The sequence below is a fragment of the Neopsephotus bourkii genome, unplaced genomic scaffold (assembly GCF_033783945.1).
Source record: "Neopsephotus bourkii isolate Nb327-2 ecotype Australia unplaced genomic scaffold, CSIRO-AGI_Nbou_v1 NB_1423, whole genome shotgun sequence".
NCBI lineage: Eukaryota > Metazoa > Chordata > Aves > Psittaciformes > Psittacidae > Neopsephotus > Neopsephotus bourkii.
This window is the reverse complement of record NW_026901900.1, coordinates 2,975,849-2,988,014: the sequence shown is the minus strand read 5'-3', so window position 1 is coordinate 2,988,014 and position 12,166 is coordinate 2,975,849. Positions and strand designations below refer to the sequence as shown.

The 12,166-nt window shown below is 39.6% G+C and overlaps 1 protein-coding gene across 15 annotated transcripts in view; it reads right to left on the bottom strand.

Annotated features, from left to right (window-relative positions):
- Nucleotides 1–12,166, bottom strand: part of GRIP1 (glutamate receptor interacting protein 1) — a 327,255-nt gene that overhangs the window by 161,519 nt on the left and 153,570 nt on the right. The gene's annotated exons all lie outside the window — the stretch shown is intronic.

Below are 12,166 nucleotides of genomic sequence, written 5' to 3'. Positions count from 1 at the left end.
TGTGTGTGGGCAGGACCGCCAAACACTTGATCACACCAAACTAAATAAAATGATGCTGCACAGAAAACACATGTTAATCGGGTTATTCTCCCCTCACTAGATAAGAGAGCAGCTTTTAGCGCACCTGAGAATGTATTCTGCCAAACATTGCACCATTTGTAAGATTTCTTTAGCCCACCAGTAGTTTTATCTCCTTTTACACCTATTCAAACAGCAAATTAACCTGCTTTTCCAATTCATTCAGAAAATGATGAAGTGGAGCTTAAATGAGAGTTCCATCCTACCTTTATGGAGCCAAATACTAAAGGATGAAACTCCACATCCATTCTAAAGACCAAGCAAGCAAACCAAAGTAAGCTGTATAAAGTCTGTCAAGTCACACTCATGCACAAATCCCAAATGCTGTATTACTTGGGTGATACATGTAAAACAGTCTTCATATACTCTTGTCCCATTCACTTTCTTTGATTAGGAAATCACTCAGAGTATCTTCTGCCAGCTTTTATCCATCACTATATTTAATGTTATGGTTCAGTGTTAAGGTGCACATCAGCTACAGAAAAACTCAGAGAGGCACAAATAGCTTCTGCACTTGGAGCTGTTTCTCTCGCCCGGACTGCTCTGCACCGCATCAGCAACTCCATGCTTCCATATTCCAACTCACTATTACAGTGATTGTTTTTCTTATTTTTGTTTTATTGGTTACAGCAACAGCAATATCTTTCCAAGGCCAAGGTGAAACCATTCCATCAGCACAATTGCAGCTGCAACTACCCAGACAGGTCCAGTGAAATCGATTTTGTTTTGTTGTCATTAAAACCAGTTAGGGGTAATCGAGTCATCCATTCACCAACCTTGTCATTGCTTCTTGTAGTAGCTGTTGTACCAGACAGCTGTGAAATCCAAACAGTGGAAAAGCAGATGTACCTGAAGTCATGGCCTGATCACTCCAGCCCTGAAACCCCAGACCTCTGGCCAGGGTGTTCAAGGAGGGGTGGAGCCAAGGGAAGAAGTTGGAGGTTTAAACCAGTGTAATTCAGTCGTCTGGGGAGAAAATGGAAAATGTTGGACTACCACAGAGGGGAAAGGAGAGAGGAGTTTTATATTCTTATACCCCCATAAAGACAAAAGTGAGAGAAGAGTACATAGCTCTCTGTCTGCCGATATCATCAATACGCTTTCTGAGGAGAAAATCTGCCACCATTCCTTGTTGCCACCTCCTGCTCAGGTAACAGGACTTTCACACCAATAATACCAATCAATACCACCCTGTGTCTGATTCCCTTTCACAGAATTACAGACTTGTTTGGGTTGGAAGGGACCTTAAAGATCACCTAGTTTCGACAGCAGGTTGCTCAAATCCCCGTCCAACCTGGCCTTGAACATTGCTAAGGCACGGGGCTCTCTGGCTCCACTGGAAAACCTGTTCCAGGGACCATAATGGCCTCAGCACACAGCTCCTGCTCACAGCTCTTTTAGGTCTGAGACACCAAAGCTGCCCTGATCTTGCTGCTCCCTTTCTGCAGACCAGCATCCAGAATCCTTATTACCATCTTTTCATCTGCCAGGTACCCATCCTTGATGACATAAATCTTGTCATGCCCAGAGAGATCAATTTAAACACCTGCCCTTACCTCAAAGGTAACCAGAGGATACTGTAAGATGATCATTTATCTGCTCTAATATTCATTCTTTGATTTTTCCCAGGCAAAACAGACAAGGAAGACTGAGTGTGGAGTCAGTGCTAGGTGAGCCTGCAGTGCTCCTCCTGCCCTTCAAAATAAGGTGTTTTTGTTGAGCAGCTCTCAACTCAAGAATCCGCTTTTGTCTTCTCTCCTTCAGAGCACAATTTTGACATCCTTGAGGACTTCTGCTGTGCAGAGAATGGCAAGAGGTTGTACCTACACCATGAGAAAGAACTGCTCACTACTTGCTTTTGTGATCTGACTCCACAACTTAACCTGGTTCAGCCCCTTGGTAAAAGGAGGCAAAAGAGAGCACACTGACAGAGCTAGGAGGCTGCAAAAGCCAGACTTCAGACACAGGAGAAAAATCAAGCCTTTTGTGTAAGAACACAATGAACCCAAGAGTAAGATGAACCCCAATGGGATTACATAAAAATGTATAAAACTGTAGTAATGATATAGAAACTGTGATACATATGCAAAACCAGCAGCAGACCTGGACAGATAGGGCTTTATTAACAGGGAAAAGATGTAGTCCTTGATCCAAAAAGCTTATTGCATTGTTTACTACTTCTTTTAGATTACTGATGCATATGCTAAATAGCCTCTGAAGCACAGCAATAACCACTTCCAACCTAATCAATAGGATTATTTTTGTGCATATGTTTCTTCAGACACTTTTTCTGTCCTTGCCAAAGGAGGTCATGTGCAGATCTGAATTCCTCAAGAAGACTTTGTAAGACGAAGGTTTCATACTTCAAGCACAGCACTGAATGTAAGGATATACTGTATTTACTGCAGGGCTTTTTTTCCCCTCAGTTTTGGTAGTTCAAAAAAAGTAATCCAGCTACTGGAACAATTTCTAAAATACTCACTCATGATGCTCATGGTTTTGCCACCTTCTTGCTGGACAGCAATCACCAGGACTGCCAGAACCATTCCTGCCTGAAGTCCTGCTTCTGAAATGAATTTAACAACACCTCAGGTATTCTTAACTGTACAGAATATTTTAGTTTTGGGTTTTTTTACCATATTAAGGATTTTTTGTGATTATTAAGTGTCCCAACTTTCCGAAAGTCAGCCATCATTTTCTGAGGCATCAGTCATCCAGTTCTGCAGATGGACTCAACTGGTTGCTCAGGAGAAAAAACGGGAGAAGGTAAAAAAAAATGGGGTAGAGGGTGGAAGGAAGAGTAGCTAATGTAATATTAGAAGACCGAAAACCTTCACACATACTGAAAACTTACTTATACTCTATATAACACAGATTAAAGTAATTACTAATTACATTTCTTCCTTATTACATAGCTACAAATCTCAATACCATTTCCTCTGGGCTCATCTGCAAAAATCTCTTTTTTCATTTTGATCCTTTTGGACAGCAGCCTGAATTTATATCACTTCTATTGCTGCATTCATTCCTTCACAAGTCTGAAAGGTCATTTATAAACTCTATATAAATATTTATATATCTAGATGACTTGATATATATATATATGATAAATAAAATATTTTCTCAACTGAATTTGTATTCATTAATACTCAGTAGAAGATCAGTAGATGAAAGAAGCTTATATTTCCATATGATACGACAGTCAGAATAATATACGTATCCTATTTAACACCACCTTCTGGTTAATCTTACCAGATCATATTAGCTGAAATAAATGAATGAAAAAAAGTTAAGATCTATTAGACTTCTCTGCAGGATAAAAAATTATGTAATAAAGTTCTTTAAATTAAATTGAGGATTATAAGGTTTATATAAGGTGACTTTTTGATGCAATTGGGAAATTTCTATGAAAATACAATATTCAATGAGGAATACAAATTCTGCAAAGTATCAAATTGTGTTTGGGGGAAAAATTAAGTTTGCCAAAAATGCACTTTTTATTCAGAAAACATAACTCTTACTATTCATTCACACCCTTCAGTTTCATGAGAATATATACACCCAGAAGATACTTCTTGGTCAAATTCAATTCACATGCTGCATCAAACATTCCTTTTTGCACATTCACTGATCAGCATCCTAAAACCTGTTACAGTCCTCTTCCCTCTTTCCCTTCATAGGGAAATTGTCCATACGAAGTGCCATAATTCTTTTTGGATGTCACATGCTCCTATTTTTCTTTACATGTCAAGTCTGTGTGTCGCCACTCTGAAGGTGATACATCACAGACAACTCATATGGTCACAGTGATGTACACCAAAGATCTTAAAGAAAGCCAGCCTGTGGGGTTCAGTGAAGACAGTAATGTACTCGAACTACAGCGTCAGTAAAACAATAAGGTAACCAAAAAGACATGGAGTTATCAAATATTTCATGTGTCAGGAAGACACAATGATTTCTAGTGGGTCTACCAACATACAAAAATTGGAATGAAATATTATGAAGTCTGAATGAATTAAGATTTTGTACAACTCAGTATTTTGTTCCATCATTTTAAAAGATGCTACTGGCACCTATTACATTATTCAAGTCAAAAGTCAGATTTTTTAAGTGAAAAGACAGTTAATTTAACTGAAACATTTCCACTCCTGTATTTGATACATCCTGGTACCAATCATGAACTAGGAACAAAACCAAGAGTCTCAATCTCAAAACAAAATTTGAACATTTTTCATCCCAAAGACAAGAGCTATTCCCATGCAGCAGCAGCCTCAGTCAATCCAGCATTTTGCAGTGGATGCTGCTCTATTATGGAGATTCCCCTTCACTACAGGGAGAGAGAATAAAAAGGAAAGCGCAGTAAAACCACCCTGTTATTCCCCAGTGCTCAGATTATCAACACAGACAACTTGTCAGCTTTGCATAATTTAGAGGGTCTTGTAAATTTACATTTTTATTAAATCAACTACAGCAGCTATTTTCTAGCTATATGAACCACCTTTGCAACACTGCCGGGCAATTTCACGCAGATCTTGCAGCAGGATGCTTTACAGGTCATTAAAAGAAGCAAAAGGTGATCTGGCTTCAGCGAATTGTAGGAGAATTTCATACAGAACGTGCAGCATGTTGGAAAGCAAGGATATGGGTGTGCTAAAAGTGGTAACAGATGACAAGAACAGTTAAAGATCTGAGCTGATGCCAAAACACCATTGCTGTGGCATCATACGAATATGGTAACTTTATCACCCAGGAATAGATTGGTGAAAAGTAATTCAGGGACTTTCTGAATAGAAAAAAAATAAATAAACTTACTGGCTGCAAGCAACGTCAGCCTTTTTGAATCAGCAGGTATTATACAACTGGTGACAAAATCAGTCAATATTTCCGCATTCTGGGATAGTAAAGCAATTTATAATACAGAAACCCCTCCACATTTTAATGGTTTGGGTTTTTTAAAGTCTGATTTAATTACATGTTTTATAAAATCTATAATGTTATATTAAAGGCAACAGAATGCATACACCTTTTCTATATGAAAATAACTCTCCACTAGACACTACTCTCTAGCATAACGTAAGGAACAGCATTTCCTACTTTATCCTTCACAGCAATCCCACACCACAGCATCACAAAAATGCTTTATCTTACCAGTTCATATTAATGACCGGCAAAAATCAACACTGCCCTTTCCAGTGAAACTGCATTGATATACAAAGGTTTAGAAATGTTTTTTACTGGAGAAACTGTCCTCAAAGACCCGTGAGATTTGTAGCGCAACTATGACTTTTTAATCCTAGCCTCATTTCAGTTGCTAGCAAAATGGGCAGTTCAGCTTTTCCCAGGCTTTCCTAGCTTCAAATCTTTGTTCAAAAGTAACAAAGGACTTACAAGAGTGATAAAATATGAAGATGCCATAAGTACTATAAAAATCAGGAACTTTCAGTAACACAAGTTTGCTGCAGTCTCTCAAAGGTAATCTTAAACACAGCCACAACTACTGGAGATTTAATTCAGAAGGAAGTCACTTTGCAAAACCAATAGCTTGTGAACCATTTCAGGTATCACTCCATTTCTAGTATGTACATGTGTCCTTACCCTCACTTTGGTCTGGTTTGCGATAACTGAAGAGAGTGCGTACTTTCTAGAGCATTACCAATAATCTGTCCTTTTATCTTCTGAACCAGCAATCAGTAAAGAACCTGTATTTTTTCAAAATGTAATTTTGATGAATAATGTAAATGAAAATGTAATGAAATAAACCACCACTGAAGCAGTCTGCCTGCCCTGCCAGCACAAGAAGCAGTGAAAAGACTGGCATACCACAAACGACAGTGAACATTCCATGATGCTTGTAAATCTCAATGAGAGGAACAACAAGGAATGACCCTGTTCAGCAAACATAATCAGCCCAGGGTGGGCTCCTGCCAGCAACATGCATATAATTACAGGCTCTGGGATTTAATGTAATCTCAAAACTAAAGGATGACTCTGTCTTACAAGTAGCTTCCACACGCTGCACTACATGGTTAAAGACTCTTGTAATTACAGTTTCTGTAAGGCTTTTTACTTTGTAGAGGCTTTTTCAATTAATCAGAACGATGACCTTCCTATTGCTACATCAGTCTTAAACAAAACAAAGCTAAGCATTTCCTCAGAATTACCATACTGGAAGTGAGGACAATCTCCCACACTTAGCTGAAAACAGCTGCTTTTACTCTCATTTAGAAACAAAAAAAAGATTATGATTCCACTGAAACCACTTGAACAAAAGTGAAATAATTATACCTCTCTCTAGCTATACTGCTTTGTTTCCATATTTTTTATCAACCTATTCAGCAGCTGTGAAATTAGAATATCACACTAGAAAATAAAATGTGTATTTAGAGAAATGAGTCTAGAATATAGCATAAGGTCATTTAATCTACTACAAGAGACTTTTAGGAATTAACTCAGTAAGTTTTTATGTGCAAGTCTCTATATTCAAGATGCAGTCAAAAAGGATATCAATGGAAGATTATAGCCCTAGAGATGCAGGGCAAAGAACGGATGGCATAAGCAGAGCTTCAACCAGCAATATCTCCAAGCCTTTGCAAGATGAAGGGAAACATCAATTTACTGATACAGTTGTATTCCTACCTGCATGCAAGCCGCAGGAAGACATGGTAGCAGCTGCTTTTCTGAAACAGAGTGGGTTTCTATACTGAAATTAGGTACATACTGGATGTTTGTCTATGGTATGAGCAACGCCAGGCAACTGACACCGACCACATTGACTGTTACATCCCAGAAGCAGAACTAAAAAACCAAAGATAAATAGAAAATCCAGACAAAATGGTAGATATACAGGAAAGGGAAAAACAAGCAATAGGGGAAAGAAAACAAAAATGTTCTGGTTTGCACAATGGGTGCTGATTCTCCTGATTAAGATGGGTTTGTTGGATAAAACTGTTAACTTCCTAGCTAGGTTCCTTTTCCTAGCTAGGTTCATATTAACTTCCTAGGTTCATGTTTCACTCTAATTCCCAGACTTGCACAAGACAGTCCTGTCCCTATGCAAGCTGTGCACACAGTGACACCAGACACATAAGCGGGTACCTCCCTGAGCAACCTTTGGATAAAGTCTGACAATTCCCTAACAGGAATGGTGTGATCCTAGCGCTGGTGTAGGCTTGTGGTATGAACCTTGCAGTTTCCAGTTTGGAGATGTCTGCAGCAAGAAATGACCACTACCTTCTGATCTATTTGTCTGCAACATACTTGCACACTAGGTCTGTGCTGCAGACCCTGCAAAGGCTTGGTGGTCACACACTACAACACACTGCATCCTAGGCTTGCCCAGCATACCTTCCAGGAGTGTTTTAGTGGAAACACAAAATTTGACTCATTTGGGAATTTGCCACCTTCTGAGGACTGAAGATCAGCCACCATTAAGGCAGAATGAAAAGCCCAGTCGTCTGTTACTGTAGTTTGGTTTAACACACAGAGAGCAAGAAATACATAGCAGAGTTGGGGTAAGGGATGAAATCTTCCTGCCAAGCGAGAAGGTCCTTCCATGCCTTCCTAGATCCCTCTGCAGCATGAACAGGCTCTGCTTCCCTCCTGTCACCTGGAAGCACTACTACACCTCACCAGTGCTAGTACAACTATGGCTGATGATGTTTTACATGGTTGGTGACACGTGCTCTGTGGCCTCCTGAGACCAGCAATGTCAATACCCTATGCACTGCCCTGGACTCAGTTTCTATCCCATTGTGACCTATGACCAAGTTGTTTCCTTTCATTTTGTGTTCTGAAGTAAAATATGTGAGGCTTTAGTTGGCGTCAGATTTGGAGTCCAGCACCCACACTAGGTCTTATCTAGCACCCCCTGAAACTGTGCACCAATTTAAGAAGGCACATCCCTGAAGTTTCTGTGCAAATGCAGGGCATTTATAGCCTCAGAAAAAGTTCTGTATCGTCATACATCAGTGTATCACAGCATATGGCTAGTATCACTGACATTTCTGCATAGCCTTTTAATCCCAAGCCTTTGCTTCAGGTGACAGTTTTCAAAACAGAAGTAATGAATAATTAAGGCATTATAGAAGGTTTTTAAGCCTCTGAGCAACGATCACAAATACAAAATAAGAACTGAGACCTACTGAGAACTGTACACTCTTCCACTGCAGGTACGTACTTCCCACCAGAGACTGCTGGAATCCACAGCAGTTCTATACCAGAACCTGATACCCAACTCCGGTATCTAGGCTGGTCTCTGCTTGGTTTGGACTTGTTTGTTTTTAAAAGGTTGAAAAACTAGACAGGGCGCAGAGAGGAGTGCCAAGAACAATCTGAGCAATAAAAATGCCTTCTGTGATGAAAGACTCAGCAAACACAATATACTGGAAGAGTCTGAACAGCACCCTGATTACACAGTGCCTAAGTGCTGTCATAGGAAGGATGTGTTGAGTGCTCAAGTGCTTCTCCATCATTTGACGGACAAGGGAAGCAATGAAAAGCTACACAGGAAAACACATGGCTGGAACTCAAAGCCATTAAAATTCAAACCAATCACCCACCACGTCCTGCTGGGAAGATCTCCTGATAGATAAAACTATCAGAACGGTTCTCTGAAGAGCCACTGCCTGATTCCAACCTTTTTATATCAGAATTCCTAATGTTTTAGAAAAACTGCCCCATTATACTCCAAAACTGCTGCACATTCTCAAAGAGCCAACTCTTTGAGAGCAGGAAAACCCTTTTGTGCACCATCCTCAGTCCCACCCATCCCTTTCCCTTTGGCTGTAAAAAAAGAGACAGGATCCACAGCGAGAGGGCAAACACACACATGCAAAGTAGCACAAAACATGTTTATATCAGGAAAAGAGAACATCTATAACATAGATGACTTGAAGGATTTATCACCATGCTTTGCTCCCAGGAAACAGTTAACAAAGCAAACAATGGAAAAGTTCCTAGGCAAGGGGTTGAAGTATTTGTAACATAAGTCTCAAGAGTGAAAGGTTGATAATCTCAAGCTTGTTTTAGTGTCATTCCTCCATGGATCATTAGTGCTTTAGTGGTGTGTTGCTGTTATTCATCACACTTCTAATAGCTCCTTCTGAAATACTCTTTGAAAAAAGTTGGCCAAGTACCATTAAAAGTCTGTATCAACATTTACCAGGTTCTCTCCATCCCCATGCTCCCCCCCCCCCTTTTTTTTTTAAATCAGAGCAATCCTGCAGTCTCCTAAGATAAACATGACACCATATACAATAAAGATCACTAACAAACTGCGAGAAGCTCAATGCAGAGGCAAAACAATGCATTCAGGAACGGCTCAACAGCAAACCAAAACATGCCAGTCAGCAAAACAAAGGTTACTCTTGGAAAATTAAAAGGATAACTTAAGAAAACCCAAAGCACTGGATATCTTCTTATAACGAACAAATTCTTCCTGTATTATTTTAAACTTACCACTTGTAAATTATCAAATAGTATTAACAACTTATTGCTTTAATTCCTTTTCTAATGCTCCAACATTCTTATATAAAAACCTTCTCACACACTTCTGCGCTGTCAGGTATGAATTAGTAGCTTATCAACAGACATCAGACTTCAAGTTCTGCATTACATTTTCACTAACCAACTAGTAATTTTGCCCGGAGCTTGGACAGGTGTATCTTAACAGCACAGGCAATTCCACCTTTAACTCTTGACAAGTTCAGAGCTCTCAGGCTGGCTTTAGGGGCCTGAGAAGTGATATAGCCAGGGATGTTCCAAATGCCCCCAACAGCCACCCAGGCTCAGAGGGGAGACACCAGCCACAGCTCACCTCTGCCACCCCAGCACCACTTTGATAGCTGCTGCTTCACTGCCTCATGTCACATGGCCAAAACATTTTTGACAATGTTTCACGTGGTTCACTAATCTCAGTGAAAATATATTAATAACTAATTATATTTTTCCCCTCATTTTCCCACACTCTTCTGCAACCAGTGTGACCTTTCAAAATTTCTCATAAACGTTGTCTCCTCTCTCCATAGGTATCTGGGTTCTTTTAATAATTTTCCATTGGATACCAATATGCTTGCTCTATGCATACATTTTTATCTTTTATCATAATCCAGGCCTGAAATCTATCTGTTCCTTTTTACTAAACCCTTCTGTTTGCTCCTGTGTTTCGATATGGGAAACAGCCATAATTTAATTTAAGTCTTGGTGCAGTCCAACAGACCTTTAAGTAGAGGCAGTTACCTTCCCATGCTTGTTGTATGCCATTTATTAGTACAGCAACAGTAACTTCTTTTTGCAAGTATCACTGCTATTACTGTATAGCAAACTTACATGCCATTTGTCCACACATGTGGGTCCCTCTATACACCCTTGCTTTCCCAGCTTTGAATTCATAGTATGTCATCGTATCTTGGATTATTTCCCCATAGATGCATTAACTTGCTAAGTCATATGATACTTCTGCATATTACACATTTCTAGTTATTTTAAAGACTAGATATCTCCACTCTTATTACTATATAGGTCTCCTGATCTAATTTCATCTGCTAATTTTATCAGCAGTTAATGAGGTTGTTAAGTTACTATTGCCTTCGTTATCCTTGAGCCAACTCCTGGGGCTGCTTCTCAACCCACTCATTTTGAGGCATTTTCCTTTGTTAGATCGTAAGCATTTAAAATTCAGCAAATACTTCAAAAGACTCACAAACATCCTGAAGTACTGGATGAAGCACTAGTATTTCTCCCATTAACTTTGTATTCTATTCCAAATTGTGACAGCTTATTATTTACAAATCTATGGTACTTATTAACAATGGTCACATTATCATCAAAACCTGAAATCCCTCTCCTCTTTAATGTTTATTCAGTATTTATTTCATTAATGAAATTTTATAGTAACCAACACTAAATTAAAAAGAAGATCACAGCCAAAGGAACTTCTCTCTTCTTTTTCCTCTCCTCTTTTAAAGTGCATGTATTAATGCACTCCTTGGTGTGCTGCTAGCTTTCCTTTCAAATGGATGAGCACAAGCAGGCTGCATCTACAGATACCAGAAATCAGTGTGTTCATGGACAGAGACAGAAAGTTGGCGATGCTGTATGCTTGGATTTCTTTGTATTTGTTCATGTGTCACAGGCTTCATGAAAACCAGCGCGTACAGCAATCGCTGTAAAGCATCTACTCTTTCTCTCCCCCCCCCCCCCCCCCCAACATACCTTTAGGTCTGCATTACGCCAGCTGCTGCACTTCCACAATGAAAATAAACTTGGTACCACAAAGAGAAGCCTGTGTACGGATTCTATGAACTTACTTGGAAAGCGCTACATAAACTTAATTGATCAAAAGGGAGTCACAAAAGAATGAAATATTTCGCAGAGGCATATGCTAATGGTATTGCACCAGCCTCCAAGACCTGATGCCTTACCGGAAAGGTCCATAAAACTGTTGAGGTGATGGAAATGCTTGAAAGGTGCTGCTTGGAATGCAGAAACGGGATGGTAACCATGCCATTTATTTATTTATTTTAAAAATAAGGCAAGGAGAAAGGGTCCCGGGTGTTTTAACAGGAAATTAGAAAGCTAGCGGATATAAATCCACCACCTATCAAAGCTTTAACAGCCCAAGTTCCCCTCCCCCTACTCCCCATTCCCGATCTCCCAGCTGCATCCAAACGCTCACAGTGCTGCTAATGGATAAAAATGGAAACAAATGTATGCAACAAATCACAGCAGGTTCCTGTGCCAGCTTTCCCCTTCTGATTCATCAGACCCAGATCTTCATACTGCTGCTGCGTATTAAAATCAATGTTCTGCCTCTTCATTGCTGTCATTATTTCTCTTTCACTTCAGAAGTTTCCTTCAGATCGCTGCCTGACCAGCTTGTCAGGATATATTTAAATCAATATTTTGCGCACACGCACATGTGTGCCATGCATCTGGATGCCACCTCATTACCATCTGAATTCCTATCATTTCTACCGAGGCACAAAAACATAGGGGTAAAAATCATGTCAAATGACATAAGATTACAGCCATCTATCTCCATCATTTAAAAATCTGAAGTAACTGCAGATTTTGCCATCAGCTCATTTTA